A 24,999-nucleotide genomic window follows, 5' to 3' on the forward strand; every position below is an offset into this window, starting at 1 on the left:
ACTTTCACAAGCCTCAGAGCCACCTTACCATGTCTAATGGTATGACCTAGATATGTAACTTGCGCTTTTGCAATGCACTTTTAGCCAAGTTCACCACCAAATTAGCTTCTTGTAACCAAGTAAATAATTCCAGATGTTGTAAATGCTCCTCCCACATCTGACTGAAAACTATCAAGTAATCAATATAAACAGCACAATTGCTCAGACCTGCAATTACTTTGTCAGTCTTTGAAATGTTGCAGGTGCATTTTTCACACCACATGGCATGACTTTAAACTGATATAGTCCATCCGGTGTCACAAAAGCCAATATCTCCTTTGCTCTCTCCTGTACATGCAAATATCCTCTTAGCAAGTCAACCTTTGTGATAAATTTTGATTGTCTCACTTTCTCAATGCAACCTTCCAAATGTGATATAGGATATGAATCTGCTTTTGTCACCACATTCACCTTTCAATAGTGCACACACAGTCTTTGTGTTCCATCCGGTTTTGGCACTAGCACAATAGGTGAACTCCAGTTACTGCAACTAGATTCAATGATATCATTTTGAAACGTGAAATCAATTTCTTTCTGTACTTGTGATAACTTTGCCACATTTAATCTATAAGGTTGTTGCCTTATTGAAGATGAAACCTCTACACATACATCATGTATAGCTAAATTCGTCCTTCCCAGATTATTGCCACAAATAGGCTTGTGTGACCACAAAAACTTCTCCAAATCACAATATGACATTTTCAAGTGCCCCTTCATTATCCAATTTGATTAGAGGAAAATCAATTACAGAATCCTGCATTCTTACCTCTTTCTCATTATCTACCACCATGAATGCCTCCTTTTGGCCTTCTTCCCTGTCAAAGTACTTTTAAAGCATATTTACATGACGAACCCTCTGCTTCTTTCTTCTATCTGGAGTATTTATTAAATAACCTACTTCACTGAATTTCTCTTCAATCCTCTAAGGCCCACTAAACCTTGCCTTTAACGAGTCATCCAGTACTGGTAGCAGAACTAGAACTTTATTCTGATCAACAAAACTATGAGCTGTAGCTTTCCTGTCTGCCTTCACTTTCATCACTTGATGTGATATCTTTAAATGTTCCCTAGTTAACTCACATGCTCTGGCCTAGCTCTCTCTGAAATTTGATACATAATCCAGGAGAGTCATTTCTGAATTTTGACCCCAATTTCTCATGCATCAATTTCAGTGATCCCCTTACCTCATGACCATAAACTAGTTCAAAAAGACTAAAACCCGTCAATGCATTAGGTGCATCCTTAATAGCAAATAACAGGAATGGAATTCCCCATCCCAATTCTGTGCATAATCCTGACTATATGCCATCATCCTAGTTTTTAAAGTTTGATGCTATCTTTCCAAAGCCTCTTGTGACTCAGGATGGTAAGCTGCTGACTTAAATTGTTTTATCCACAAACTGTGCATTACTTCCTTAAACAGCTGTGACATGAAATTTGAGCCCTGATCTGATTGTATTTCTTTGGATTAACCATATCTTGTAAAAAATTTAACTAACTCTTCCACAATTTTCTTTGTTGTAATATTTCTCAAAAGTATTGTTTCAGGAAACTGGTAGATGCATCCATAATTATCAGTAAGTACTGATTTCCGCTTTTCATATTAGGGAGGGGACCTACACAATCAATCATGACCCTAGTAAAGATTCTTCAAATGCTGGAATTGTAATTAAAGGTGCCGGCTTAATCACTGTTTGTGGTTTCCCTATCACCTGACATGTGTAACATGTTCTACAGAATTTGACGACATCCCTATATTATCCAGGCCAATAAAAATGTTGTTTTATTTCCGCTTGTGCCTTTCTAATCGCTAAATGTGCCCTCATTGAATTTCATGAGCGATCCTCAGAATCTCATTTCTATATACAAATGGTTTTACAATCAGATGCACCTCCCTCCAGCTTTCATTTGCTGAAACATGATAAGGCCTCCATTTTCTCATTAAAACATTATCCTTAAGGTAATAACATACTGGAATACATTCTTCCTCTGTTTCTGAGTAAGCTCTTTGATACAACTGTTTTATTTCAGAATCCTTTTTCTGTAACTCCACAAACTGCCTTGAGTTAAACAATTTAGCTGCATTGTCTTCCAGTCTTTCTTCCTGAACAAAGTTTTCAAACATAGTGCTGGTTAATGGACTTCCACACCTTCTCTCTGTCTTCAAACTTCCTGTTCTTTTTCTTTTAACCTATGAGCCTGTGATCTTGTTATCTCACAGCCTGGAAATAATCCAGGATGCTCTCTCTGCAACACCTCTGTTGAAAACACTTCTACAGACTACAGGCTGCAGATACCAAGGGCTTAATATGGCAGATTCCCAAAGCATTGGTGGGTAGAATAAAGGAAAATGCAAAAGGCTTTTAAAAATATAAAGAACAAGAGAATAGCTAGAGAAAGAGTAGGGCCAATTAGGAACCACAGAGGTAATGTGTGTGTGGACCTGGAAGGCATGGGTACAGTCCTCAATGAATACTTTGCATCAGTCTTCACAAGGGAAAAGTACAACACAGGAATAGACATCAGGGTGGCGGAACCTGAAATACTAGAGGAAATTAACTCAGAGAAAGGGGAGATACAAGTGGGTTTAGTGGCATTAAAAGTGGATAAATCCACAGGCCCAGATGAGATGTATCCCAGGCCATTGAGGGAGGCAAGGGAAGAGATATCAGGGACCCTGGCAATGATTTTAAAATCCTCTCTGGCCACAGGTTAGGTGCCAAAGGATTGAAAGACTGCTAACATTGTCCTATTATTTAAAAAAAGGAGGGAGGAGACCAGGAAATAACAGGCCAGTCAGTCCAACCTCGGTGTTGGGGAAATTACTAGAAATAATTCTGAGGGACAGAATATATCTGCACTTGGATTAATCAGGAATAGTCAGCATGGATTTGTTAAGGGAAGGTTGTGTTTGATAAATTTGATTGAATTTTTTGAGGAGGTAACTAGGTGTGTTAATGACGATAATACACTTGATGTGGTCTACATGGACTTTAGCAAGACTTTTGATAAGGTCCCTCATGGCAGACTGGTCAAGAAAGTAAGAGCCCATGGGATCCAAGGTAAAGTGGCACGTTGGACCCAAAATTAGCTGAGATGCAGGAAACAGAGGGTGATAGTAGAGGGATGTTTCTGTGACTGGGAGTCTGTTTCCAATGGGGTTCCACAGGGCTCAGTGCTGGGGACCTTGCTGTTTGTGGTGTACATAAATGATTTGGACTTATATGTAGGGGCTATGATCAAGAAGTTTGCTGATGATACAAAAATTGGTAGGATGGTAAATAGTGAGGAGGATAGCTGTAAACTGCACGAGGATATCAATGGACTGGTCAGGTGGGCAGAGCAGTGGCAAATGGAATCCAACCCAGAAAAGTGTGAGCTAATGGACTTGGGGAGGACTAACAAGGCAAGGGATTACAATATGTATGGTAGGAGCTTGGAAAGTACTGAAGATTGCTGCACGATTTCTAGCTTCTGACCTGCTCTTGGAGCCACAGTATTTATATGGCTAATCCAGTTCAGTTTCTGGTCAATGGAACCTCCAGGGCGTTGATAGAGGAGGATTCAGCAATGGTAATGCCATTGAATGAAAAAGGCAATGATTAATTCTCTCTTGTTAAGAGTTAATCATTGCCTGGCACTTGAGTGAAGTGAATGTTACTTGCCACTTGTCAGCCCAAGCCTGGATATTGTCCAGGTCTTGCTGCATTTGGACATGGGCTGCTTCAGTATCTGAGGAGTCGCGAATGTGCTGAACATCATGCAATCATCAGCAAACAACTCCACTTCTGACATTATTATGGAAGGAAGGTCATTGATGAAGCAGCTGAAGATGGTTAGGCTGAGGACATTGAGGAACTCCTGCAGTGATGTCCCTGGAGCTGAGATCTTTGACCCCCAACAACCACAACCATTCCTTTTGCTAGGTATGACTGTATTTGTTGACCAAATTATCAGGGTTTATGGGCTATGGGTCATGGTTTAGACACACCATGGCAAGGGGAAGAATAAAGCTCCATCCACACAATTCAAGCCTTAACCCCAACATCAGAAAACTATCCATCACTGTTTCAATGTGACACTTCAATTTCTCACTATAGGCATCTTTAAACTACTTATTTGTGCAAAGCTATAGGTGGATTTGTTCCTTTAAGTTATCCATATTTACATGATCACAAGATAAATTACATACAAGGAAAACCTAGTTTTTATTCACCCATCCAGAGATCCTAAGTGCCCACATTTTGGCCAGATTTTCCGGCCCTGCCGTGACAGGGATTGCAACAGCCCAGCCAAATATCCATTGACTTTCAGTGGCATCGAACAATCCTGGCTGCAGGCGGGGCTGGAAAATCCCACCTGAATTTATTTTTGAAACTATTCCAGTGTTTTCAGCTCCTCTAGTGTTCCTGGGAGCCCATTCCATGTGTTGATCACTCCTTGTCTGAAGTAGAATTTCTTAATAAGTCCCAAATTTACTCTTTACTAGTTTGAACCTATGTCCCCTCATCCTACTGTTGCAATTTAAAATGATATTCTGGATCAACCCTCCTCATTCTATTAAGTACCCTATTTATCTCTAGAAGATCTCTTGGTCGATAATCCCTTTCTGCAATGTAAAGCCTGATATTCTCTGGTCTTCCCTCACAGCTCAACCTTTGACATGAGGGATCAGCCTCAAGATTCTTCTCTGCACTAATTCTACTGCTTCATTCTCTTCCTTGTGCCTAGGCAAACCGAAATGGGTTCAGTATGCAATGCGTGGACTGACCAGAGCAATTAAATAGCTTGGTCACGATTTTTCAATTGATTTTGTTGGCTGCAGATCTATATTGATCAGATTTGTTGAGAATCAGGTTTATTAGGACTTCCTGGGCCAGAATTTGACATTGGTTGTGCGTGCTCAGCAGGAGCGGGTGAGGACGGTCGGCTCCACAGCGCTGTTTTACGCGGGCTGGCCAATTAAGGCCCATCCAATGTAAGACACGACTCTGGCATCAGCGTGCGGGAGCAGGAGCGGGAGCTCAATGTCCGCCGGGTCCAGTGGCGACCTGGTGACCAATTCAAAAACAACTCACCCCAGAGGACACAGACGAGAAAAACGCATACAGGCTGTCATCAGAAGCCCGTCAGGGTCAGGAGCCTAAAGGTCCGCCAATCACCCTAGAGCACACAGACGAGAGAAACGCACCAGCGCCACACCCTCTCAGCCAGGCAGGCACCAGTGCAGATACCAGCACCTCGGTGGGCATTAGATTGGCGGAAAGTATCTCGGTGCACAGCATTGAGGGCACTTCACATTCGCTTGAGGTGCAGGCAGAGGCAAAGAATGCCCAGGAGCTGGCAGTCGGAGGACTGCTGGGGACCAGGAACATGCTCAGTCAGTGGCTGATGATGGGCCTCTGGAGTTGTCCCTGAGGCAGCAGATGCTGGAGGTCCAGCAGGGTGTGCGAAAGGATCTGGCGGAGATACATGAAGGAATGCGTGACATGGGCTCCGTTGTGGAGTAGTCCATGCGGAGCGTGAGCAATGCAATGACCCTCAAAGCCAAGTGTGATGCTGCCTCCATGGAGAGAGTGGCGACTTTCATGGAGAGGCTTCTCCAGGAGCTCAATAAGGGCTTCCTGGGGATGCACTCGGAGCTGCAAGCCCTCACACCTGCAATGACCTCAGGTGGTCATTGACAAGTGTGGGAAGTGGATTGGGCACCCAGTATCCCAGCTAAGTGCCCATCCATCAATGGTGAGCAGGGAGTTCCAAAGTGACTTGACGTTGGCGCACAAGCTGCCAGTCGTCTCTGCGGGCTCCTCTCAGGGCGCTCTGGATGAGGGCAGCAGCTCCTCCATCCCTCTGCCAAAGACCATGGGATCCGATGAGGCTACGGCGACTGGGGAGATGCCAGCTGTGGCACTGGCCGATCCCTCCCAGGCGGGGCCATCACAGGCTCCACGGGCAGAGGACACGTGCCAAGGTCATCAAGGCCAACAGGAAAGCAGAGTGAGTAGCCTGTCTCCAATGCCAGTGCCAGCGAGGAGGGAGCACCTAGACGTAGCGCCCGCAAATGCAAACTTAAAGCACCTTAAGCACAACACAGGCTTATCATTGGTGATATTTTTTGCCCCACTTTTAAGTTATTTATTAGTAGGTGTGATGGAGAACACCATTCCATTTAATTTGTTTTATGAATGCCAGGCACCACACCATTAAATGTTTGTGTTCAACAAGCCTCTGGGTGCTTCATTAGTTCTGCAGGTGAAGGGTAACCCATGATGTTATCAGTGACTTGCTTGTCATTGAACTTTATTTGAATGGCACATAGTGCACGTTGTTCACCAAGCAAATGTTCCTGTCAGGTATCGAGTGTGGAACTGCAGCCCTGGCATGCGTTGGTGGTTCACCTTTGGTATGCTAGCTGAAGGATCGTTGGATTAAAGCCTCCTGGGTGTCCTTGCCTCCCTGGAGGTTGCCCAGGTTGGCGTCTATCCCCTCAGTGTTCTCCTGACCGTGTTCATCCTCAGACTCACTACTGGACTCATCATCTGCTGCCAGAGCAGCTGCGTCAACATCTTCTCCTACTGTGTCCCCCCTTTCCAGTGCCAAATTGTGGGCAGCACAACATGGAACCACTATCAGTGACACACGATCTGCGGGATACTGGAGTGCGCCCCCTGAACGGTCCAGGCATCGGAAGCACATCTTGAGAAGACCAGTGGTTCTCTCTACCACAGCCCATGTGGAGGCATGGCTCCTATTGTACTGCCGCTCGGCCTCTGTTCTTGGATGGCGGAGAGGCGTCATGAAACACTTTTTGAGAGGATAACCCTTGTTACCCAGCAGCCATCCATCCAGCCGGGCTGGAGCACTGAAGAGCCTTAGCCCCTGGGAGTGTCTCAGGATGTAAGCGTCATGGGAGCTGCCTGGGCACCTTGCACAGACTTGCAGAATCTGCATCCTATGGTCACATACTTATCTGCATGTTCATGGAGTGGAATCCCTTCCTGTTGACGAAGGCACCATGCTGACCCGCTGGCACCCTGACTGTCACATGTGTGCAGTCGATTGCAACCTGGACGCAGGGGAAGCCAGCAATCGCGGCAAAGCCTCTGGCTCACTCTACCTGGATGGCCTTGTCTGTGCAGTAGTGAATGAAAGTTAGTGCATGCCTGAACAGAGCATCTGTCACCAGCTTGACACAATTATGGACAGCTGATTGGGAGACTCCACAAAGAGCACCCACTGACCCCTGGAAACAGCCAGAGGCATATAAGTTGAGGGCCACTGTGACCTTCAACGCCACTGGTATGGAGTGTCCACCCACACAGTCAGAGCTGATCTCAGGGCCGATCATCTGACAGATGGAGGGCACTTGCTCCCTTGAGAGATGGATACTCCTTCGGTACCGCACCTCAGACATATTGAAGTAGCTGCATCACTACCTCTAAACCCTGGCAGCAGGATAGTGGCATCTTCTACGGACCCTTACGTCTCGGGCTTCCTGTTCGCCTTCCGCCCCTTGTGCCTGCGTCTGTCCTCCCAAAGGTAGCTCTCCTGGAGGAATAGAGAAACCTGGCATCCTCCACCTTCTGGCCCTCTCTTCCCCCTCAGAGGAGGTGCCTCCAGCCGAGAGCACAATCCCCATTCCCAGGGCAAGGGAAGGCTGTCTGATACCTGGAAGGCCCCAAGTGTTATGACTCCTCCAGAGTCCTGAATTGAAGCTTGTTATTTCTGTCAAAGCAGCTCTGAAGAGAAATTAAGTTGTCCTGTTCACACAAGCAAGCAGCAGCAAGTTATAATCTAAAGTACTAACAACTCGCATCAGCGAGCCCACTCACCCCTCTTATCCCACCCGTGGATAAGGTTTTTGAAGATGTGGCCTACCCGCCTGCCCGCTGCGCCCATGCGACGCCCTGAAAATCACACGGGCTGCATAAAATCAAATACAATTGGTGCCTCAAGGGCCTTAACTGGCACCCGTTAATTAATGGCGGGCACGCCTCCGTCCTCATAGTGCCCGACATTAATATGCCCGCCTACTGATATATCGCGATGGTGCATGGTGACGTCGGGACACACGCCTGACATCATTTTACGTTCCGGCGTGTCAGGCCTGTGCCCGCATGCCGAATGTAAAATTCTGGCCCTGGGCTTCTTTCAGCTGCATCATAATCTATTTCAATACTACTTATATTTTCTCCCTATGTGTAAAATTTCATGATAGTCTGCATTAAATTTCATGCCATTGCTTTATCCAGTTATCTATTTTATTTAAATCACTCTGTAATTTCTGAGCTGCCTCCTCAGCCGCCCCTCCTAGTCTGCAAACTCATTTCTTTGGACAAGCAGCCAGCAGGTAGATGAAATATCTATAAAACTGAAAATTCAGAAGCAAAATTTAGCAATCTATTGAGTCACTCAGTCCACATGGCTAGAAAGTTTAAAATAGATACCTTACATAAGGGAAAGTCTGCAATTTTTAACATTTAAATTAAAAACCCAAATGCATATTAGGTTAGTAGATGAGAAAAGAAAGACAAGTACACTGTCATTCACGCCCTCAGAATGGTCCAAAACACCTTACAATCAATGAAATATTTTTGAAGTGTAGTCACTGTTGTAATTATGAAACATGGAAACCAATTTGCACACAGCAAGGTCACGTGAATACGAATGAGATAATGACCAGCTAATCTGTTTTTAGTGATGTTTGTTGATTGACCAAGAGACCAGGAAGACAGTGCCATGAGCTCTTTTGTGTCCATCTGAGAGGTTATTGATGTCTCATCTGAGAGACAGTACCTCCGACAGTACAGCACTCCTTTCGTACTGCTCTGGAGTAATCAAGGCCAGGATTTTCAATTGCCTGTGGAGGCATGAACAGGGGCGGGCAAACTTTGAAAATAGTCCTCCCGGATGGCATGTCAGTACCCGACCCCTCCAGGACGCATTGCTACTTTCAAAGCAAGGGCAGTTGGGGGGGTGGGGGGGGGGGGGGGGGGGGGGTTGGGGGGGAGTGGGTAAACTGAAAACCTGGGAACCCACTTGCCTGCTTAACTGCTTAACTCCCTGTTAAGCTCCTTGAGGACTTTGTTAATGGGCTGGTGAGAACCAGAAGGCGATGTTCAAATCTCAAATCGCCAAACTTGAACAATCTTGTGCACATTAGTGCATAGCTGTCAGGTTTGATTTGGGGAGCAATCAAGTAATGTTTTTTTCTGAGGATACATTTTTGCCGATAAGGGTTATTATCTCAGATCAGGTGTAGTAAATTTATGTTGGCCATTTGACCAAGTCTGTGGTATAGGGCTACTGGCCCTCAGATGCCTACTCTGCAAAGCAGGCCCCATCATGGCTTCTGCCTGCCTTTGACGGTTGTGCTTAGCAGTCAGCTCCTGTTTCCAGGCAGCACTGGGAGCCACTAACTGGATGCCAAACTCGCCACCAGCCCAATTAGGGCATCTGCTGGTGACACAGATGAGGCAAGGGGTCAGGATCCGGAATTTATCCAGGCTTTGCAATCCTGACACTGGATTAAAAATAAAGACCCAAGTCTTTGTAATGGGACTTGAAGCTCATAACTTTCTGACTCAGAAGGCTGAATCTTCCGAGCCCTATACTGATGAACTGGGAGGTGGGAGGGCTGCTTACTTGGCTGACGAGGGCATTGGGAAGGGAGTCTGATGTCTTTCTGCCACCATGGCATATTGCACGAACCTCAGTGACATGGCTGCCTGCTGGGTAGCCAATTGAACCACATAAGGGCCTAATTATGGGCCAGTTCCCACCACCACTAGGATTTTGCCCATGTGTGAGGGCCTGCCAACATATGGGTGACCACCAGGTTCCCATGGGATCCCTGCTTAATAGTTGCTCCATGGCCCATAGGAGGGTCAGCCCAGGGACTTTAGCCATCCCAGTTGCAACAACGTACCCACTTGAGGATAATGCCCCTTCCCATAATCACCTGTGCCTGCCTGCCTGGTCCAACCTCCTGAAAACAAACCTACCTGTCTTCAAGGGATCTTTGGCATTGAGGCAGCCTTTCCATCTTGCAGCCTCAACAGAGGCCAAATGTAATAGTGGCACTGCCAAGCTACCAGTCAAGCAGGCCACCATCCCCAATTGGATGGAGGTTCTGACAGCAGCCCGTTAATCGGCCCACCAGCAAAATGCCACCCAAGGTCCCATCACCAGCTCTGCGGGATTGATTCTTGATTTCGGTCCCAGTGGCAGGACTTCTTCGATATTAACAAAATTTAGCTGAGAAGCAAGATTGCTACCACTGAACCACTACTGACACCAGGTGGATGGAAGCAGTAGTACAAGTAGTTATCGCATGTGTTGACAAGATGAGACAGCCATTTTATGGCCCTAGGGACTTCTTAAAGTAAGGCCTGTTTTGTGTGAAGGTTATTAAAGTCCATTTAAAATGAATTCAGACAGAAGTATTAAGGCAGCATCATGCTGCAAAAATGCTCTGTCAAATAGAGTATTTTCATTTTGAGACAAAACTTTGGCAAGGACTAGTTAAACACTTAATGGTTAAATTAGAACCAAACTTAGATTCATCCATTCTCGAGAGCACTGCTGCCATTGTAACAATTAAAGCCTCAAAAGTTAACTTAAAAAAAATTGGAATAACGAAACTGTTATCTTTAATCTCTCAGCTAAAAATAAATAAAAACTTAAATCCTTTTAGGAAGGACAGGCAGCTGTTCACGTTGCAGCTCTCAAGCTAAATTGAGTGCTCTCAATACAAGTTCAGAGGTTGACATAAACAGTGTATTAAACTTATGGAAAGAACCTGACCTTTGACATGCAGGAAGTACAGCACTGGTGTTAGTATCTTGTGTCTGGCCATTTCCCACTGTTACATTGTCGCCATCTTGTGGTCGATATCCCACAAACCAGCTGGAACTCTGCAGGACCCACAAAAGCAAACAGAGAAATTACTCCAAAAATGGAACAAAAAGAAGTTGGAAATTTGTTTGCGCGGTTTGCTCCTTCCCGTCATTGCTCACTTTCAAGTAGGTAATTACAAATGAACCAAAGACTCAGTTTTCCCATGGCCTTTGACCCTTGGCAAAGGTAATTTAGTCATTTCTACATCAAAGCACAAGATCATGATGTATTTCTTTATTCAGATAATAAACTGTTCTCATAGTTATACTTTTCTGCAATTGTTTTTTATAACATCATTCAAAATTTATCAGAATCATTTCTTGCAGCTGCTATGATTAATTTCACTGCTTTGAAATCTCAGTGAATAGTGAATTAAGAAATGAGGGAAAAAATACAAGTATCCCTCTGAGGAGCTGAAGGTTCGATTTCTGATGCGGCTGCTTTTCAAGACCACCTACTTGAGGATGAGAGAGAGAATAAGACTGACATAGAAAAGAGAAATAAATCTGTCAGGTGCTAACACAAAAGTCTTTAATATTTCCCATCTTCCGCCCTATCACAAACTTTCCTTTTTGTTCTTTTTCCATCCTTCCCCATCTTTCCCCCATCAGATACTAACTACTGGTCACTCATCCAAGGAAATCATCATAACTAGGTAGTTGGCCTGAAGTAACAGTAGCTATAACAGCTCCATATCAGCATGGTCTGAATGAGGACCACCTGCCCCAGAAGATTAGAGACGACAAGAGGCTCTGTTTGACCTAAAACCTTCATTGATGAGAGCATTTTTTTAACCTGGAATTGCATTTTATTAGCATATTCATTGATACAACACGGTTTCCTATTCTAAATCATAGAATCATAGAATGATACAGCACAAAAGGAGGCCAATCCTGTGTTGGCTCTTTGGAAAAACTATCCAAATAGTCCCACTTCCCTGCTCTTTCCCTATAACCTAGCATTTTCTTATTTTTCAAGTAATTATCCAATTCTCTACTGGATTATGTCCCTATTGAGTCTGCTACCACCACCCTTTGAAACAGTACACTCTAGACCTTAACAACTTTTATTGTGTAAAAATTGTTTTCCTCACGATGACTCTTGCGCCAATTATCTTAAATCTGTGGTCTCTGGTTACCAATCCTTCTGCCACTCATAACACTTTCTCCTAAAGATACTTTCTCAATACCCTTCAAGATTTTGCACAACTGTATAAATTCTCCTCTCATCTTTCTTCGTCCTAACTGCCATTTCACTAGTCTCTCCATGTAACTGAAGTCTTTCATCCCTGGAAACTAGCAAACCTCCTTTGCACTCCCTCTAAGGCCTTAACATCCTCCCTCAAATGCAGTGCCCAGAATTGGATACATTACCCCAACTGGGGCCTAACCAGTGTTTTATAAAGGTTTTACATCAGTTCCTTGTTTTTGTAGTCTGAGCCAAGGATCCAGTATCCAACTTATCCTACCATCTTCAAAGACTTGTGTATTTAGATCCCCAGGTCTCTCTATTCCCAGACCCCACCTTATAATTGTACCGTTTAGCGTATAATGTCTCTCCTCTTTCTTTCTAACAAAATGAATTACTTCACACTTTGTCTACACTTCAGCTGCCATGTGCCTGTGCATTTCACCAGTCTATGGCCTCATGAGATCTGTTCCTATCCTCCCCATTATTTGATACATTTCTGAGTTTCGTGTCAGTGAAAACTTTGCAATTAGATCCCAGTCCTGGCCATTTATTTATAATAAAAAGAACAGAAGTCTGAACATTGACCCCTGAGGAACAACACTGTACAATTCCCACCAGTCTGAAAAACAGCCATTCATCACCACTACCCTACTTTCTGTCCCGTTTACATCCACATTGCCACTGCCCATTTAATTCCATGGCTTCAATTTTGCCAGCAAATCTATTATTTGCCAACAAGTCTGATATGTGGTAATTTACCAAATACCTTTTAAAAGTTCATATACACAACATTAACCCCACCACATTGAGTACTCTCTGTTACTTCAAGAATTCAATTAAGTTGATCAAACATGATTTGCCTTGAACAAAACCATGCCCATTTTCATTTACTGATCCATAGTTTTCCAAATGTTAATTCATTCTGTTCCAGGTTAATGTTTCGAATAGTTTACCCACCACTACCATTAGACCTATTGGCTTATAGTTGCCAGGTTTATCCCGTTCCCCATTTTTAAACAATGGTGTAATATTTGCAGTCCTCCAGTTCTGAGCCTTCACTTCCATATCTAAAGAGAATTGAAAAACTGTGGCCAGAGTCTCCACAGTTTTCAACTTTACTTCACTTGGCAGCCTAGGGCTGCAGCCTATTCAGTCTGGTTGACTTTTCTACTTTGAGGACTGCCAATCTTTTAAGTGCCTCTACTTTTTCTATTTTTGTCCTATCCAATTTCTCTACCATCTCCTTTTGTTCTTGTGACATTGGCAGCATCCTCTTCTTTGGTGAAGAAGGTAATGAAAGAACTCATTTAGTATCTCAGCCCTCTGCCCCATCTCCATTTCGATGCTTCATCCTACCTTTCCTTTGATGATTCTTTCACTTTTTAAATGTTAACAGGAGACTTTGAGGTTTTCTTCTATGTTACCCATTAATCTATTCTCATACTCTCTCATGCCCCTCTTATTTCCTTTTTCAATTCTCCTCTGTACTTTTTGTTCAGCCTTTTGCTTTACTGGAATATAAGCTTGACATTTATCATAAGCTTCTTTTATCTATTTCAATTTAATCTGTATGGGAGAAATACTTGCTCACGTATCATCATTTCAAGCAGCGCTACACAGTCGACGCCCATTGCCTTAGAGGCAGACAGCTCCACAGACCTGCACAAATCATGTGGGTTTCTTCAATCAATGAGGAAACCCGTGCAGGACACACAGATAGTGACCCGTGGATTTGTCTGCCACCAGGGAATGGACATAAGTCTGATTAGCACCACTGGAAGAGGTGCTACACAAACAAATTTTTCCATCTATATCTTTAGTCTGACAGCTTAATCAGTTTGGTCTAGGCCATTCTAAAAGACTAAAATTTGGTAGAAACTGTGTGTGCTTTGATATCCCCAATGCACTTTTCAAAAAATTCGATTCCATACTGTTGCAGCTTGATGGATATCAGCAACTATCCAAATGCTCAATAGACACTAAATAATATGAAATAGCTCCAAAATTGGTTATCTGAAAAGTATAGGCGTTTAAATATAAATCTGGTGTGAATTTCTGTATATGCAAGAGGCACTAAATATAAAGCAACTAAGTGATGTTGAATTTACTCAAGATATTGGTGTGATCACAGTTGGAGTGTCAGAGCTGATTCTACACTCCTACTGACCTGGAAGAGTGGCACTTATAGGGATTGCATCATGGTAAACCACAATGGCAGAGCCCATGATTTTCCATCCATTCATTTAAACTGTTGAAAGCCACGGGTAGTGTGCCTACAATTTCCTGCAACGCATCCTATCAAATGCTGCACCTGTTGGGAGCATAGTCATGCAAATCCAGCTCCCTGCTGGAAGCACGGGAATGTGAAAACTACTCATTAAGGATTCAGTCCTATTAGGCATTTGGCCTGGCCACTTTGTTTTAAGAAGAATGTTAAGGGCATGGACAAGGTGCATGAAGACTCAGTAGAATGATCACAGCTTATAGACATGTAAAAGCAACCCAAGACTGAATTTTATTTCTCTGAAACAGAGAATGAAGAAAAGGGTTTTTTTCAAAGGCTAAAAAATCGGAAAGGGTCAGATTGTGGGCACATGAATCACGATGTGCAATTACACAACGTCTGTCCAAGGTGACGCAAGCTCACATAAATTTCATGCTGATTGCTGATCACCATGACTGTAACATGCAGCACAAAGTTAAATGTGCTGCTGACTGGCTACATTCCCAGCAGGGGGCCCAGGTGTGAAGTTCACATGAGTTAAAGCTAGCCCACACCTCTTAAAGGGAAAGTGCCTTCTGGCTGCAGCACATGTTGGAGCTGTATCAAAACTATTCTCCCCGAGGAATAAAACTACCAGTGGCATGTCCTAGTCTCTCACAATTTTCATAAACAAATCCAACCCGGCCAATTACCGCCTCATCAGTCTACTCTTGATCATCAGTAAAGTAATGGAAGGGGTCATCAACAGTGCTATCAAGCGGGAATTGCTTAGCAATAATCTGCTCACTGACACTCAGTTTTGGTTCCGCCAGGACCACTCAGCTCCTGACCTCATTACATCTTTGGCTCAAACATGGATAGAAGAGCTGAACTCCCGAGGTGAGGTGAGAGTGACTGCCCTTGACATCAAGGCAGCATTTCACTGAGTATGGCATCAAGGAGCCCTAGCAAAACTGGAATCAATGGGCATCAGGGGGAAAACTCTCCACTGGTTGGAGTCATAACTAGCACAAAGGAAGATAGTTGTGGTCGTTGGAGGTTGGTCATCTCAGCTCCAGGACATCACTGCAGGAGTTCCTCAGGGTAGTGTCCTCAAACCAACCATCTTCAGCTGCTTCATCAATGACCTTCCTTCTATTCTAAGGTCAGAAGTGAGGATATTTGCTGACCATTGCACAATGTTCAGCACAATTTGTGACTCCTCAGGTGCTGAAGCAGTTCATGTCCAAATGCAGCAAGACCTGGACAATATCCAGGCTTGGGCTGACAAATGGCAAGTAACATTCATGCCACATTAGTGTCAAGCAATGACCATCGCCAACATGAGAGAACCCAACCATCACCCCTTGATGTTTGATGGCATTACCACCACTGAATAACCCCCACTATCAACATCCTGGGGGCTACCATTGACCAGAACCTTAACTAGATGAGCCATATAAATACTGTGGCTCCAAGAGCAGATCAGAGGCTAGGAATCGTGCAACAAGTAATTCACCTCCTGACTCCCAAAGTCCACCATCTACAAGGCACAAGTCAGAAGTGTGATGGAATACTCCCCACTTGCCTGGATAAATGCAGCTCCCACAACACTCAAGAAGCTTGATGCTGTCCAGGACAAAGCAGCCCACTTGATTGGCACCACGTCCATAAACATTCACTCCCTCCATCACCAGCGCACAGTAGCAGCAGTGTGTACCATCTACAAGATACATTGCAGGAATTCACAAAGGCTCCTTTGACAGCACCTTCCAAATCCATGACCACTATCATCTAGAAGGACAAAGGCAATAGATACATGGGAACACCACCACCTGGAAGTTCCCCTCCAAGTCACTCACCATCCTGACTTGGAAATATATCACCGTTCCTTCACTGTCGCTGGGTCAAAATCCTGGAACTCCCTTCCTAACAGCACTGTGGGAGTACCTACACCACATGGACTGCAGTGGTTCAAGAAGGCAGCTCATCACTGCCTTCTCAAGGGCAACTAGGAACGGGCAATAAATGCTGGCCCAGCGAGCGAAGCCCACATTCAAAGAATGAATTTTAAAAATGCCAACCTATGGCACTTCCATGCCTATTCACCCAATGTACACCCCATACAGGACCAATGAACCCTATAATAACAAAAGATGCATGAAAGGATATTTAAAAAAACATTTCTTCATAATTTTGTAATTTCTTTACAAAAATGTTTTTACTGCTGGCCCATAAAAGTGCCAAACATCCAGACCCTTTAAAGTATCAGTAGCTGAAACTGCAAATGCTTCACACCTCTTTATCATGTGTGAATTAATGTTATATAATGGACAGAATAGAGCACAAAGAAAAAGCTGTTGATCAAACAATGCTTTTCCTTGGGTGCAGATGATTCAAAAGTTTAATGGATGTCTGGGCTCTCAGCAAAGAATGCATAATGGGGATTGGCTGAGAGCTCAGATATCCATTAGAGTGTTGAAAAAGATGCGCCCAAGGGGAAACATTGTTGGATTGACTGCTCTTCCTCTGTCATCTATTCTGCCCATTGCAGAATTTTTATTTATCCAAGATAAAAAGGTATCAAGTGCTTAAAGTTTCAGCTACTGATACTTTAAAGGGTCTGGCTGATTGACACTTTTATAGGGTTGTAGTAAAAGCACTTTTTTAAGAAATTGGAAATTTATGAATGAATGACTTTTTAAAAATGTTTTTCACATGCTGTTGCTACTCTATGGCTCAGTGGTTCTATACAGAGTGTATACCTGGTGAATGGGCAAGGAAGTGCCATAGGTTGGCTTGGAGGGTATGAGTAGGTTTGGGGTTGGGTGGAGGGGCATGGATTGGCATAGAGGGTATGTGGCCATTGGGAGGGCCTAGCTTGTTATGGGGGGTATGAGGGGCCATTGGGGTAGGTGGAGGGACATAGATTTGCATGAAGGGTATAAGGGACCATGCGGGGAGAGTGGGGGAATGAGGTGACATAAGTTGGCATGAATGGGTCATGGGGAACGTGTGTGGGGTGAGGGGATGTAAGGGATAGGGGCAGATGTCTGCTTTTTATTTTATTAATTTTATTATAACTGAGCACTGAGGCCGGCCTTTTAAACAGCCCGCCTCGGCACCTTACACCCCTGGTGGCTGCCTCGAACTCTTTCAAGAGGAACAGACCTGTCTCCAGTTAACTCCTGCTCCCCCGGAATGAAAATTCCACTGGTACTTTGCAGTACTTTCATCTGAGGCAAGTACGCCAAGCAGGAAATTTCCCCACTCCTGCTACCTGCCAATAGGATGAAAATCCAGCCCATCATGTTTTCAAGGAGGGCCAGGAATTCCTCCAGATATATACTGTGAAGGCAATGGGGACCACAATTCAAGGAGTCCTGTCCTAAGGACCAGCTGCAGTGCCATAAAAAGCTCAATAACCTTACATGTGTGGTCAAGATCAGAGGATGCATCTTTAAATCTCCTACACCATCACACCACCAATCGCACAATGCCCAATGTATCACACACCCATCACTCACTCAGTAATCTCTAGCAAACAGGACTGCTGCCTCATATTCAGATACCCCATTTCACCCTCACACACTACAGCTTCACACCCACATCTTGCAGCTTTCACAGACTTCTGGTTATTTAGCTATGACAGACACATCACACAAACACATTGCAATACACTCACTGACACCAGTCCCTCTCTCTTGCAGGTCAAAGTGGCCTATCACAGGAAGGAGCTAGTGGGAACCTACTGTGGACAGGTAAGCCTACAACTCCTGAGTCCCTTGGAGCAGATGGTGATGCAAATTATCGGTGCCATAGTGACTGAGGCCATTACAATGAACATCACAGAGAATATTCAGGATAATGGTATATTCCTGCTTTATGCACCTTCTTAAGTCGCACTTCATCCTCATCCTGCAATCTGGCATAAAGTACTAGCTGCAGATCTTGTGACCATGGAGTTCTTTCTTTCCATCCAATCCCATCCCCTTCCCTCACCCTCAACCCTCCCTTCTGCACTTGTGCTTTTAGATACTCAACACCTGCCACCTAGCCAGCTAGTGCAGTCTCATGGTGAAGGCCATGAACAAAAGCAGACATCTAATGAAGTAGAATCATCACTTTATCTGACACTTGCAGTCACCTGTTCAGATACTGGTACTGTGTGTACTTTGGAGGATGGTATAGAGTCAGGATCTGCACATGAGCAGGACTGGGCTGCAGCTAATCCAGGGGGAAAGGATAGCACATATTCCAGCTTTCCAGAGGGCAAGGTCACAGATGAGTTCCGCTGCAACGGACTCAGGTGCGAACACTGATGGAGTGGCTTACAGGAGAATGCTGATGGGTATGCAGACAGGGATGTTTGGTCCACCAAGACGTGTCATAGGCCAGAATTTTGGGCTCGGCTAACGGGGGCAGGGCCCGCTCGCCGAGGCATAAAATGACGTGGGGTGATTTCGGGCCGACTCGGCTGCGCACCCGCCGAACTGTCAAAGGCCTATTAAGGCCAATTAAAAACTAATTAAATCAATAAACTGAACTACCCGTCCAACCTTAAGGTTGGCAGGCAGGTGAAGAGCCCAGGCGGCCTTTGCATTTTTCATGGAACCTCATCCACGGGCGGGATAATGTTTCATGAAATGTTTATAAATTGAATAAGTTTTTATAAAAATTCAATGACATATCCCAGCTCATGGACACTGTCACATGGGGGGACATGCCTTAAATATTTTTCTTTTCTTTATTTAGCTTTTCAAAACTTAAACTAATCTCCCTGAGGTACCTCTGTGCTGCAGAGAGATTTCTGCACTTCGCGCGCATGCGTGGAAGAGCACAGGCCCCGACTCAGGGAATTCCCCCCACCCCCCCCCCCCCCACCCGCACAGGGAGGGTTCAGCGCTTCCAGGCGTGCATCACGCTGGGCAGGCTTTAATTGGCCAGCCCACATAAAATGGCGGCAAGCACCTGATTGGGGGCGCCGATCGGGTTCGCGCCCGCCCCAGCACAACTCCCCAGACGGGGGGAATAATTCTCCCCATAGAGTCTGTCAAGCATCAATGACAAGTTCCAACATAGCACAGGACTATCCGCAGAGGTTGGAGCCCATCCCTTCCAGTGTGAAAGTAGTGGCTTATTCCATGCCAGCACTTGCAGATCCAACCGTGATGCAGCATCTGGTGACTGAATTCTCAGCTTCCATTGCAGCACGAACTGAAGCCACCCAATGTCTAAGAGCTGCAGTGGAGGCTTAGACAGTGGTCCGTGCTTATTTGTTGCTATGCAGGCTCAGACTGCTGAAAGCACTAAAAGGGGCTTGAAGACCCTCACCAACAGATTACTTGAATGGCTGAGGCACTGCCCTGGAGGGATGACAGTGGCTCCCTGGTTCAAGAGCTTGCCTGTCAGGAAGACAACATTCATGCTCCCACCGCTGCCATTCTACCAGTATCCCTCCTGATGCCTCTTAGCCAGCCAGCCCAGAATACACATGCTAAGACACTGCCATTTGAATATAGGTCCTCAAGCTCCAGAGTTGCTCAAGGTCATCCTGCAAGGCCATCTACAGTCTTGCCCACTGAAAGTCAACAACCTTCTACCCACCATGCTGTAATCACTGGGGTAGCACTGTGTAGAGAACCAGGACAGGTAAAGACATCTGCAAGCCAGACACTACAAGAAAGTAAAAGGATTTATATTCAGTTTTGTATGTATTATTGGATAAAGTTGTTTTGGAATAGTTTTTTGTTCTGTCTTTCGATTCAGGATTCTGGCCGAGAGATATTGTGATGTTCCATAACAGAGGGACAGAAAGATGGGAAACTGTGGAGCAACAGTGATGTGGGAATGTTGTCAGGGAATTCCGAGTATGATGAGCTGCTCACACACATTTCATCTGGACTGATGATAACATGGATGCCTCCAACCTTCCTTCTCCTCCTCCCAAGGTGCTCACCAAAGGCCTTGTGGCAAAGGCTGTGCCTGCATGACAGCTAAGTTGTGCAGAATGTAGTAGACCACTGTGAGTTTGGAGAGCCTTTCAGTGAATGCAGCCCCTCCCTGAACAGTCTAGGTAGTGGAAGCATTATTTTAAAAAGCTAGGACTGGACATGTTCCTGGCACAGTTCAGTGATATCCTCTTTAGTGAATCATAGCTGCCTCAGGCACTGGTCCTGGCTGAGGTGGAGGTAGGGGAAGTGCCTTTTACACATCTTGCCCTCAATTTGCCTCATTATGGAACTCTTCAACAAATTCACCCGAGTTATATTGTCTTGAATTATACCTCACACATGTCAGAAACATTCTCAACTCCATCTTTTTGATCAAGCTTCCAGGTACCTATTCTAAATCAAAAACAGAATTACCTGGAAAAACTCAGCAGGTCTGGCAGCATCGGCGGAGAAGAAAAGACTTGACGTTTCGAGTCCTCATGACCCTTCGACAGAACTATTCTAAATCTCCTACCTTAGGATATTACCAATTTATTTTTGTCTTTGACTTTTTCTTTCCCTTTCTCTCTTTTCTCTCTCTACCCACCCACGCACACACCCACTGCCACAGGGGCAGGGCTGTAAAATGTGACGAGCCGTTCAAAAGTCCATTGACTTTGACAGGACAGTAAAATCTTGCCGGCATAAAATTCCATCCACTATATAAACCTACCTACAGACATTTATGATTTTAAAGTTGCCATATAAATCCCACTGCTTCTTATTGTTGGGAAAAGAATTGTCACCAATAATCCAATGTATTTCCTGCTCTTCTTCAAATAGGTCCTTAACACAATGGAAGATATAGATTGTAAAGGGGAGATTAGCACCAGAGGTGGGTAAATGGTTATTCAGATAGATTGCCATCAGTGGAGTATGGATACAGAATAATAGATGGTTGGCAGTTAGCTACAAGGAAGTTACTGAATCTCCCTGTTCTGGAGAAGTCAAACTGCAAGGATAAAACTCAAGTATTTTATGTCATCCCAATTTGAATTGCTGTCGTGGACCTGATGGTCATTCAAAACAATTGTCCTGGTTGTTTTTTTTTCTACTTGAGTTACTGGTTTTCGCTATTTTCAGTAAAGGTGAAAGTCAGTCTAGATGTTGTAGGTAAAAAAGAGACAGGAAAGAGGTCGGACCACAGCATTACATGACCGCTGATACCAAGGATAGTTGAGTAATAGAGTACAAGAATATATTAGTATATGGCAGACGGAACATACCCCCTACATTCTCACATATATAAGTACATTATCTAGAAATGAACATACAGAAAAATAATTGCAAAATACCTTGTAATATCTTTGTACCTGTCATGTCTCAACTTATCTACCTCATGTTTCATATCATACTACATAAATCCTGCCAGCCTGCGTGATGTTGCCCTTTCTCTACTTAATTGATAGCTTTCATTCATAGTTTACATGACTATAAAATTGACTGGAGTTCAGAAGACTGAATAAAGTCAACTGTTTCTCATTTATTAACAAACATTTTAAAATTAAACTTTATATATATGTATTGTTTGCCTTTCAAAGCACAAACCAGATTAACGTCTGAGGATGAATAACATTTATTGCACACTGAAGGCATCCATTAAGCCTTCAGTATTGAATGGGAGTAACGTTAACTAAGGGAAAATTGTGGTAGCAACAGCAAAGATGTAAAAATAAGAATGCTATGTAAAGTTTTTTTTTACCAGTAATGGAAAGCATAAAGTTTAAGGCAAAGCTGGCACTTAAGATATATCATAGGGCTACAGCACAAGCTTTAAAAAATCTTATAGCACAGTGAAAATGTTATATTCTTGTAACCTCCTAGATAGGTTGTCCTGGTATTTTAGGGGGAATTTATCCTACAATATTAGTTTTACAGACACTAAAGTTGCAATATAAATCCAGTCAAGATACAGCCTGACTCCAAGGAACTGATTCCCTGAAGGAGCCAATCTAAAGCTGTTTGATTTTGACACTGTGTGGTATGCAATTCCAGCATCAATTTACATATAACAGGGACGTCCCTTACGCTTCCTGGGCCCGTTTTAAATTCATCTGAAGTTAATTAAAATGTTTAGACTGTACAGCCACTGCTGTCCTTACCTTGTAAACATTTAAATATTAACTGCTGGGAGAACAGCTCTCCATATTAACGTGTGTGTGTATGAATGCACGTGTGTGTGTGTGTGTGTGTGTGTGTGTGTATGTACCCATGCATGGAGCTCTCTCTTGGGCAGAAGTATCAGGATTCCTGTCAAGCTGAGCGAATGAGATGTTGCGTTGCTGGAACCCAAGGGGCAGCCGGTGGTGTAAGAGTATTTATGCAGCATCAATGCTACGTTTCGCACATGTTGCGTTTTGCAACATTCGGAATCATCATTTTCTGACACTTTTCCTTAATATTCTAAGCTGCCTGTTTTATATACATTATGGTCCTTTTCCCCATGCAATGAGAAATTCAGCAGCACAGGAGTTAAACTATATTCCTTGTTATAAAAGTTAATGTGTGCCATTTTGTAGCTTCCTCTCTGCATTCAGAACATAGCCTGAGGACTATCCTGCTGAAGGGAAGTAATTTAGCTTATCCTATTCTACAGCCCCGACAGCTGCTTTTATTTTTTGTGGGGTCTTTTCCTCATTTAGTGCAACAAAGATTGTCCTCATAGCTTGACCTTCTAAATGACTGCAGGGCAGTGCCCTGATGCAAGTAAATAGATAACACACTCTATCAGAGATTTACAAATCATTGGAAAGTGCTGGGGTTGATAGTGGCATCAATCGAAGTTTGACACAGGCCGAGGTCACCCATCCATCTAACTAAGATGCCTGTGGTTACTAAAGGAAGACACTTTCTTTACCAGTGAAGAAGTATGTTGATGAGAAATACAGTACTATCAATTGATAAAAAACCCAACTTTCCCAAGATCTACTGTACCTGAGAGTGTCTTTATTCCAAAGCCACTATCCCATTTGCAGACTATCCAAGGAGGGTATGAGTAACACAATTTCAGTGCAGCTAATCTCTTCCTTTAGGTCTGCGATTAGAAAAACATGGGAACCTGATGAAAACAAAGCCTTTGCGTTTTCCGAACCAGCTCTGTGTTGACATAAACTGAAGATGCAACTACAAAAAGTCAGAGCTTTGCAAAGCTGTTTTCAGATTTTTGTCTGTTTGTCTGAATATGTATGGAGGAATTTAATAGACCTTCCAGCAGCTACTGTTAAGTGCCTTGTGTGATTAATATGCTGAAAGAAGGTTTTCAAAACTCAGTGATATATATTAAAACAAAGAGTGCCTTCTTTCTCCCCAAATCGCATTTTCAACATTTCTACTTGCTAGTATTTTTAAAACCACACCTGTTGGGAAAAATCATCGATACCAATATTTTCAATTTGCTGGAAATCCTGCAAAAAGCAAGAAAACAAAGTTGGTTTGGGCATTGGTAACATTTAGGGAATAAATCAACTCATAAGACACCCAGAACAGTGACATTTCTATTTATTTTTGGTGAGATTATGGTTCAATTTTTTCTTCCTCGAATTTACGAAAAATATCACAGCCTAGCAGCAGGTCTTTCAGCCCAGTTGGTCAATGTCAGCGTTTGTGTTTCACATGAGCCTCCCCCTGCTATACTTCATCCAACTTTATCAGCATCACCTTGTATTCCTCATTTATTTATCTAACTTCTCCATAAAAGCTTCTGTGCTATTCACCTCAACCGGTCCTTGTGGTAGCGAATTCCAAATTCTAGCCAATCTGAGTGAAGAAGCTATTTGCGAATTTACAATTCAGTGCTGTCTTCGGGTCCATAAATGCTGAACTTTAGTAATCCTTTTGCAAATTAAGGCATGTAAAAGCTATTTTGCTTATCCATCAGAGTGAGTGTATTCGCAATAGTAGAAGTTTTGACTAATTAGCATATTACCCTGCATTGCGCCATATTTTCCAAACCTCCCTACTCTTAAAACACATTTTTAAATAATCAATTCTTGTTTTCCGATATCACCATGGGCAGGATTTTTACCTCGTCGGGCGGGCGCGTCAGGTGGGCCCGGGAGCGGCTGCGAAACCAACTGCCACCTGCGATCGGGCCCCAGCCGCGATTTCATGCCGGCCGGCCAATTAACAGCCAGCCAGCGTGAAACGCGCGCTGGGAGCCTCAGCGCTGTCGGAGTGGTGAGCGGGAGGAGCGCGAGCGCTGGTGTGCGCATGCGCGAGGGAGTGCACTGTGTAAGCTCCCTGAAATTTTTAATATTTAAAATAAAGAATTAAAAAAATAAGGAAAACTCTCTCACTTGAGCAGGGACATATTAAAAATGAGTTTTAAAAGCTTTTATTTATTTTTTAAAATCACTGGTCAAAACCTCATCCCACCTGTGGATGTGGTTTCACGAAAAAATGCAAAGGCCACTTGGCCGATTCACCAGCCCGCCAACCGAAAGGTTGGACAGGCAGCGGAAAATTCAAGTTAATTAATTGATTAAGGGCCTTAGTAGGCCTCTTAATTGTCAGCGGGTGCACCGCCGCCTCTTGCACGTGCCCACCGAGCGAAATATTGCGAGAGTATGCAATGAAGTCTGGACGCGCGCCCGACATCATCGCACACTATTTTGCTCTCGCTCGGGTCGGGCATGCACCCGCCCAACAAGGGAAAAATTCTGCTCCATATTTTCC

At 44.0% G+C, this 24,999-nt stretch overlaps 1 long non-coding RNA gene across 4 annotated transcripts in view; it reads right to left on the reverse strand.

Annotated features, from left to right (window-relative positions):
* Positions 1-24,485, reverse strand: part of LOC121278208 — an 84,048-nt gene extending 59,563 nt beyond the window's left edge. For 2 of the 4 annotated variants that reach the window (XR_005943077.1, XR_005943076.1), the window contains exons 1-4: positions 24,350-24,395; positions 23,682-23,729; positions 23,260-23,359; positions 10,846-10,955 (exon numbers count right to left, since the gene is read on the reverse strand). This is a non-coding gene — a long non-coding RNA (uncharacterized LOC121278208). Of the gene's footprint in view, positions 1-10,845; positions 10,956-23,259; positions 23,360-23,681; positions 23,730-24,349 lie in introns of all 4 variants that reach the window. The other 2 variants (XR_005943079.1, XR_005943078.1) reach the window with 2 other exon arrangements.
* Positions 24,486-24,999: the final 514 nt, after the last annotated feature.

The sequence above is a fragment of the Carcharodon carcharias genome, chromosome 5 (assembly GCF_017639515.1).
Source record: "Carcharodon carcharias isolate sCarCar2 chromosome 5, sCarCar2.pri, whole genome shotgun sequence".
Taxonomy (NCBI): domain Eukaryota; kingdom Metazoa; phylum Chordata; class Chondrichthyes; order Lamniformes; family Lamnidae; genus Carcharodon; species Carcharodon carcharias.